Raw genomic sequence first — 8735 nt, forward strand, 5'->3', positions numbered from 1 at the left:
GCCGTTCTGCTGTGAGTTAAAGATTTTCGAATCGGACGAAAAACTGATAGTGAATTGTAACGTTCAGGGCCACCTAATGACGATGGATCACTCAAATTGCATCCCGATTCAATACATCGTCCTCCAGCAGACTTGTCTCCATGGCCCTATTGCTGCCTCGGGCACCTTATGGTCGTACTGCCGTGAGTCTAGATTATCGAATGGGACGAAAAACTGATAGTTAATTGTAACATTCTGGGCCTCCTAATGGCGATGGAACACTCAAATTGCGTCCCGATTCAATACATCGTCCTCCAGCAGACTTGTCTCCATGGGTCTATTGCTGCCTCGGGCACCTTATGGCCGTTCTGCTGTGAGTCAAAGATTTTCGAATCGGACAAAAACTGATAGTGAATTGTAACTTTCAGGGCCACCTAATGACGATGGATCACTCAAATTGCGTCCCGATTCAATACATCGTCCTCCAGCCGACTTGTCTCCATGGGTGTAATGCTGCCTCGGGCACCTTATGGTCGTTCTCCTGTGAGTCTACATTATCGAATGGGACGAAAATCTGATAGTTAATGGTAACATTCAGGGCCTCCTAATGACGATGGAACACTCAAATTGCGTCCCGATTCAATACATCGTCCTCCAGCAGACTTGTCTCCATGGGTCTATTGCTGCCTCGGGCACCTTATGGCCGTTCTGCTGCGAGTCAAAGATTTTCGAATCGGACGAAAAACTGATAGTGAATTTTAACATTCAGGGCCACCTAATGACGATGGATCACACAAATTGCGTCTCGATTCAATACTTCGTCCTCCAGCCGACTTGTCTCCATGGGTCTATTGCTGCCTCGGGCACCTTATGGCCGTTCTGCTGTGAGTCAAAGATTTTCGAATCGGACGAAAAACTGATAGTGAATTGTAACGTTCAGGGCCACATAATGACGATGGATCACTCAAATTGCGTCCCGATTCAATACATCGTCCTCCAGCAGACTTGTCTCCATGGGTCTATTGCTGCCTCGGGCACCTTATGGCCGTTCTGCTGTGAGTCAAATAATTTCGAATCGGACGAAAAACTGATAGTGAATTGTAACGTTCAAGGCCTCCTAATGACGATGGAACACTCAAATTGCGTCCCGATTCAATACCTCGTCCTCCAGCAGACTTGTCTCCATAGGTCTACTGCTGCCTCGGGCACCTTATGGCCCTTCTGCTGTGAGTCAAAGATTTTCGAATCGGACGAAAAACTGATAGTGAATTGTAACGTTCAGGGCCACCTAATGACGATGGATCACTCAAATTGCGTCCCGATTCAATACATCGTCCTCCAGCAGTCTTGTCTCCATGGGTCTATTGCTGCCTCGGGCACCTTACGGTCGTTCTCCCGTGAGTCTAGATTATCGAATGGGACGAAAAACTGATAGTTAATTGTAACATTCAGGACCTCCTAATGACGATGGAACACTCAAATTGCGTCCCGATTCAATACATCGTCCTCCAGCAGACTTGTCTCCATGGGTCATTGCTGCCTCGGGCACCTAATGGCCGTTCCGCTGTGAGTCAAAGATTTTTGAATCGGACGAAAAACTGATAGTGAATTGTAACGTTCACGGCCACCTAATGACGATGGTACACTCAAATTGCGGCCCGATTCAATACATCGTCCTCCAGCAGACTTGTATCCATAAGTCCATTGCTACCTCGGGCACCTTATGGCCGTTCTGCTGTGAGTCAAAGATTTTCGAATCGGACGAAAAACTGATAGTGAATTGTAACGTTCAGGGCAACCTAATGACGATGGATCACTCAAATTGCATCCCGATTCAATACATCGTCCTCCAGCAGACTTGTCTCCATGGGTCTATTGCTGCCTCGGGCACCTTATGGTCGTACTGCCGTGAGTCTAGATTATCGAATGGGACGAAAAACTGATAGTTAATTGTAACATTCTGGGCCTCCTAATGGCGATGGAACACTCAAATTGCGTCCCGATTCAATACATCGTCCTCCAGCAGACTTGTCTCCATGGGTCTATTGCTGCCTGGGCACCTTATGGCCGTTCTGCTGTGAGTCAAAGATTTTCGAATCGGACAAAAAACTGATAGTGAATTGTAACTTTCAGGGCCACCTAATGACGATGGATCACTCAAATTGCGTCCCGATTCAATACATCGTCCTCCAGCCGACTTGTCTCCATGGGTGTAATGCTGCCTCGGGCACCTTATGGTCGTTCTCCCGTGAGTCTAGATTATCGAATGGGACGAAAAACTCATAGTTAATCGTAACATTTAGGGCCTCCTAATGACGATGGAACACTCAAATTGCGTCCCGATTCAATACATCGAACTCCAGCAGACTTGTCTCCATGGGTCTATTGCTGCCTCGGGCACCTTATGGCCGTTCTGCTGCGAGTCAAAGATTGTCGAATCGGACGAAAAACTGATAGTGAATTGTATCATTCAGGGCCACCTAATGACGATGGATCACTCAAATTGCGTCCCGATTCAATACATCGTCCTCCAGCCGACTTGTCTCCATGGGTCTATTGCTGTCTCGGGCACCTTATGGCCGTTCTGCTGTGAGTCAAAGATTTTCGAATCGGGCGAAAAACTGATAGTGAATTGTAACGTTCAGGGCCACCTAATGACGATGGATCTCTCAAATTGCGTCCCGATTCAATACATCGTCCTCCAGCAGACTTGTCTCCATGGGTCTATTGCTACCTCGGTCACCTTATGCCCGTTCTGCTGTGAGTCAAAGATTTTCGAATCGGACGAAAAACTGATAGTGAATTGTAACGTTCATGGCCTCCTAATGACGATGGAACACTCAAATTGCGTCCCGATTCAATACCTCGTCCTCCAGCAGACTTGTCTCCATGGGTCTATTGCTGCCTCGGGCACCTTATGGCCGTTCTGCTGTGAGTCAAAGATTTTCGAATCGGACGAAAAACTGATAGTGAATTGTAACGTTCAGGGCCACCTAATGACGATGGATCACTCAAATTGCGTCCCGATTCAATACATCGTCCTCCAGCAGTCTTGTCTCCATGGGTCTATTGCTGCCTCGGGCACCTTACGGTCGTTCTCCCGTGAGTCTAGATTATCGAATGGGACGAAAAACTCATAGTTAATTGTAACATTCAGGGCCTCCTAATGACGATGGAACACTCAAATTGCGTCCCGATTCAATACATCGTCCTCCAGCAGACTTGTCTCCATGGGTCATTGCTGCCTCGGGCACCTAATGGCCGTTCTGCTGTGAGTCAAAGATTTTTGAATCGGACGAAAAACTGATAGTGAATTGAAACGTTCAGGGCCACCTAATGACGATGGATCACTCAAATTGACGCCCGATTCAATACATCGTCCTCCAGCGGACTTGTATCCATGAGTCTATTGCTACCTCGGGCACCTTATGGCCGTTCTGCTGTGAGTCAAAGATTTTCGAATCGGACGAAAAACTGATAGTGAATTGTAACGTTCAGGGCCTCCTAATGACGATGGAACACTCAAATTGCGTCCCGATTCAATACATCGTCCTCCAGCCGACTTGTCTCCATGGGTCTATTGCTGCCTCGGGCACCTTATGGCCGTTCTGCTGTGAGTCTAGATTATCGAATGGGACGAAAAACTGATAGTGAATTGTAACGTTCAGGGCCACCTAATAACGCCGGAACACTCAAATTGCGTCCCGATTCAATACATCGTCCTCCAGCCGAATTGTCTCCATGGGTCTATTGCTGCCTCGGGCACCTTATGGCCGTTCTGCTGTGAGTCAAAGATTTTCGAATCGGACGAAAAACTGATAGTGAATTGTAACATTCAGGGCTACCTAATGACGATGGATCACTCAAATTGCGTCCCGATTCAATACATCGTCCTCCAGCAGACTTGTCTCCATGGGTCTATTGCTACCTCGGGCACCTTATGCCCGTTCTGCTGTGAGTCAAAGATTTTCGAATCGGACGAAAAACTTATAGTGACTTGTAACATTCAGGGCCACCTAATGACGATGGATCACTCAAATTGCGTCCCGATTCAATACATCGTCCTCCAGCCGACTTGTCTCCATGGGTCTATTGCTGCCTCGGGCGCCTTATGGCCGTTCTCCTGTGAGTCAATGATTTTCGATTCGGACGAAAACCTGATAGTGAATTGTAACGTTCAGTGCCTCCTAATGACGATGGAACACTCAAATTGCGTCCCGATTCAATACATCGTCCTCCAGCAGACATGTCTCCATGGGTCTATTGCTGCCTTGGGCACCTTATGGCCGTTCCGCTGTGAGTCAAAGAATTTCGAATCGGTCGAAAAACTGATAGAGAATTGTAACATTCAGGGTCACCTAATGACGATGGATCACTCAAATTGCGTCCCTATTCAATACATCGTCCTCCAGCCGACTTGTCTCCATGGGTGTAATGCTGCCTCGGACACCTTATGGTCGTTCTCCCGTGAGTCTAGATTATCGAATGGGACGAAAAACTAATAGTGAATTGTAGCATTCAGGGCCTCCTAATGACGATGGAACACTCAAATTGCGTCCAGATTCAATACATCGTCCTCCAGCAGACTTGTCTCCATGGGTCTATTGCTGCCTTGGGCACCTTATGGCCGTTCTGCTGTGAGTCAAAGAATTTCGAATCGGTCGAAAAACTGATAGTGAATTGTAACGTTTAGGGCCACCTAATGACGATGGATCACTCAAATTGCGTCCCGATTCAATACATCGTCCTCCAGCCGACTTGTCTCCATGGGTCTATTGCTGCCTCGGGCACCTTATGGCCGTTCTCCTGTGAGTCAAAGATTTTCGAATCGGACGAAAAAGTGATAGTGAATTGTAACGTTCAGGGCCTCCTAATGACAATGGAACACTCAAATTGCGTCCCGATTCAATACCTCGTCCTCCAGCAGACTTGTCTCCATGGGTCTATTGCTGCCTCTGGCACCTTATGGCCGTTCTGCTGTGAGTCAAAGATTTTCGAATCGGACGAAAAACTGATAGTGAATTGTAACGTTCAGGGCCACCTAATGACGATGGATCACTCAAATTGCGTCCCGATTCAATACATCGTCCTCCAGCCGACTTGTCTCCATGGGTCTATTGCTGCCTCGGGCACCTTATGGCCGTTCTGCTGTGAATCAAAGATTTTCGAAACAAACGAAAAACTGATAGTGAATTGTAACTATCAGGGCCACCTAATGACGATGGATCACTCAAATTGCGTCCCGATTCAATACATCGTCCTCCAGCAGACTTGTCTCCATGGGTCTATTGCTACCTCGTTCACCTTATGCCCGTTCTGCTGTGAGTCAAAGATTTTCGAATCGGACGAAAAACTGATAGTGAATTGTAACGTTCATGGCCTCCTAATGACGATGGAACACTCAAATTGCGTCCCGATTCAATTCCTCGTCCTCCAGCAGACTTGTCTCCATGGGTCTATTGCTGCCTCGGGCACCTTATGGCCGTTCTGCTGTGAGTCAAAGATTTTCGTACCGGACGAAAAACTGATAGTGAATTGTAACGTTCAGGGCCACCTAATGACGATGGATCACTCAAATTGCCTCCCGATTCAATACATCCTCCTCCAGCAGACTTGTCTCCATGGGTCTATTGCTGCCTCGGGCACCTTACGGTCCTTCTCCCGTGAGTCTAGATTATCGGATGGGACGGAAATCTGATAGTTAATTGTAACATTCAGGGCCTCCTTATGACGATGGAACATTCAAATTGCGTCCCGATTCAATACATCGTCCTCCAGCAGACTTGTCTCCATGGGTCTATTGCTGCCTCGGACACCTTATGGCCGTTCTGCTGCGAGTCAAAGATTTTCGAATCTGACGAAAAACTGATAGTGAATTGTAACGTTCAGGGCCACCTAATGACGATGGATCTCTCAAATTGCGTCCCGATTCAATACATCGTCCTCCAGCAGACTTGTCTCCATGGGTCTATTGCTACCTCGGTCACCTTATGCCCGTTCTGCTGTGAGTCAAAGATTTTCGAATCGGACGAAAAACTGATAGTGAATTGTAACGTTCATGGCCTCCTAATGACGATGGAACACTCAAATTGCGTCCCGATTCAATACCTCGTCCTCCAGCAGACTTGTCTCCATGGGTCTATTGCTGCCTCGGGCACCTTATGGCCGTTCTGCTGTGAGTCAAAGATTTTCGAATCGGACGAAAAACTGATAGTGAATTGTAACGTTCAGGGCCACCTAATGACGATGGATCACTCAAATTGCGTCCCGATTCAATACATCGTCCTCCAGCAGTCTTGTCTCCATGGGTCTATTGCTGCCTCGGGCACCTTACGGTCGTTCTCCCGTGAGTCTAGATTATCGAATGGGACGAAAAACTCATAGTTAATTGTAACATTCAGGGCCTCCTAATGACGATGGAACACTCAAATTGCGTCCCGATTCAATACATCGTCCTCCAGCAGACTTGTCTCCATGGGTCATTGCTGCCTCGGGCACCTAATGGCCGTTCTGCTGTGAGTCAAAGATTTTTGAATCGGACGAAAAACTGATAGTGAATTGTAACGTTCAGGGCCACCTAATGACGATGGATCACTCAAATTGACGCCCGATTCAATACATCGTCCTCCAGCGGACTTGTATCCATGAGTCTATTGCTACCTCGGGCACCTTATGGCCGTTCTGCTGTGAGTCAAAGATTTTCGAATCGGACGAAAAACTGATAGTGAATTGTAACGTTCAGGGCCTCCTAATGACGATGGAACACTCAAATTGCGTCCCGATTCAATACATCGTCCTCCAGCCGACTTGTCTCCATGGGTCTATTGCTGCCTCGGGCACCTTATGGCCGTTCTGCTGTGAGTCTAGATTATCGAATGGGACGAAAAACTGATAGTGAATTGTAACGTTCAGGGCCACCTAATAACGCCGGAACACTCAAATTGCGTCCCGATTCAATACATCGTCCTCCAGCCGAATTGTCTCCATGGGTCTATTGCTGCCTCGGGCACCTTATGGCCGTTCTGCTGTGAGTCAAAGATTTTCGAATCGGACGAAAAACTGATAGTGAATTGTAACATTCAGGGCTACCTAATGACGATGGATCACTCAAATTGCGTCCCGATTCAATACATCGTCCTCCAGCAGACTTGTCTCCATGGGTCTATTGCTACCTCGGGCACCTTATGCCCGTTCTGCTGTGAGTCAAAGATTTTCGAATCGGACGAAAAACTGATAGTGACTTGTAACATTCAGGGCCACCTAATGACGATGGATCACTCAAATTGCGTCCCGATTCAATACATCGTCCTCCAGCCGACTTGTCTCCATGGGTCTATTGCTGCCTCGGGCACCTTATGGCCGTTCTCCTGTGAGTCAATGATTTTCGATTCGGACGAAAACCTGATAGTGAATTGTAACGTTCAGTGCCTCCTAATGACGATGGAACACTCAAATTGCGTCCCGATTCAATACATCGTCCTCCAGCAGACATGTCTCCATGGGTCTATTGCTGCCTTGGGCACCTTATGGCCGTTCCGCTGTGAGTCAAAGAATTTCGAATCGGTCGAAAAACTGATAGAGAATTGTAACATTCAGGGTCACCTAATGACGATGGATCACTCAAATTGCGTCCCTATTCAATACATCGTCCTCCAGCCGACTTGTCTCCATGGGTGTAATGCTGCCTCGGACACCTTATGGTCGTTCTCCCGTGAGTCTAGATTATCGAATGGGACGAAAAACTAATAGTGAATTGTAGCATTCAGGGCCTCCTAATGACGATGGAACACTCAAATTGCGTCCAGATTCAATACATCGTCCTCCAGCAGACTTGTCTCCATGGGTCTATTGCTGCCTTGGGCACCTTATGGCCGTTCTGCTGTGAGTCAAAGAATTTCGAATCGGTCGAAAAACTGATAGTGAATTGTAACGTTTAGGGCCACCTAATGACGATGGATCACTCAAATTGCGTCCCGATTCAATACATCGTCCTCCAGCCGACTTGTCTCCATGGGTCTATTGCTGCCTCGGGCACCTTATGGCCGTTCTCCTGTGAGTCAAAGATTTTCGAATCGGACGAAAAAGTGATAGTGAATTGTAACGTTCAGGGCCTCCTAATGACAATGGAACACTCAAATTGCGTCCCGATTCAATACCTCGTCCTCCAGCAGACTTGTCTCCATGGGTCTATTGCTGCCTCTGGCACCTTATGGCCGTTCTGCTGTGAGTCAAAGATTTTCGAATCGGACGAAAAACTGATAGTGAATTGTAACGTTCAGGGCCACCTAATGACGATGGATCACTCAAATTGCGTCCCGATTCAATACATCGTCCTCCAGCCGACTTGTCTCCATGGGTCTATTGCTGCCTCGGGCACCTTATGGCCGTTCTGCTGTGAGTCAAAGATTTTCGAAACAAACGAAAAACTGATAGTGAATTGTAACTATCAGGGCCACCTAATGACGATGGATCACTCAAATTGCGTCCCGATTCAATACATCGTCCTCCAGCAGACTTGTCTCCATGGGTCTATTGCTACCTCGTTCACCTTATGGCCGTTCTGCTGTGAGTCAAAGATTTTCGAATCGGACGAAAAACTGATAGTGAATTGTAACGTTCATGGCCTCCTAATGACGATGGAACACTCAAATTGCGTCCCGATTCAATTCCTCGTCCTCCAGCAGACTTGTCTCCATGGGTGTATTGCTGCCTCGGGCACCTTATGGCCGTTCTGCTGTGAGTCAAAGATTTTGGAA

Source organism: Schistocerca cancellata, unplaced genomic scaffold, assembly GCF_023864275.1.
Source record: "Schistocerca cancellata isolate TAMUIC-IGC-003103 unplaced genomic scaffold, iqSchCanc2.1 HiC_scaffold_1100, whole genome shotgun sequence".
Lineage (NCBI taxonomy): Eukaryota > Metazoa > Arthropoda > Insecta > Orthoptera > Acrididae > Schistocerca > Schistocerca cancellata.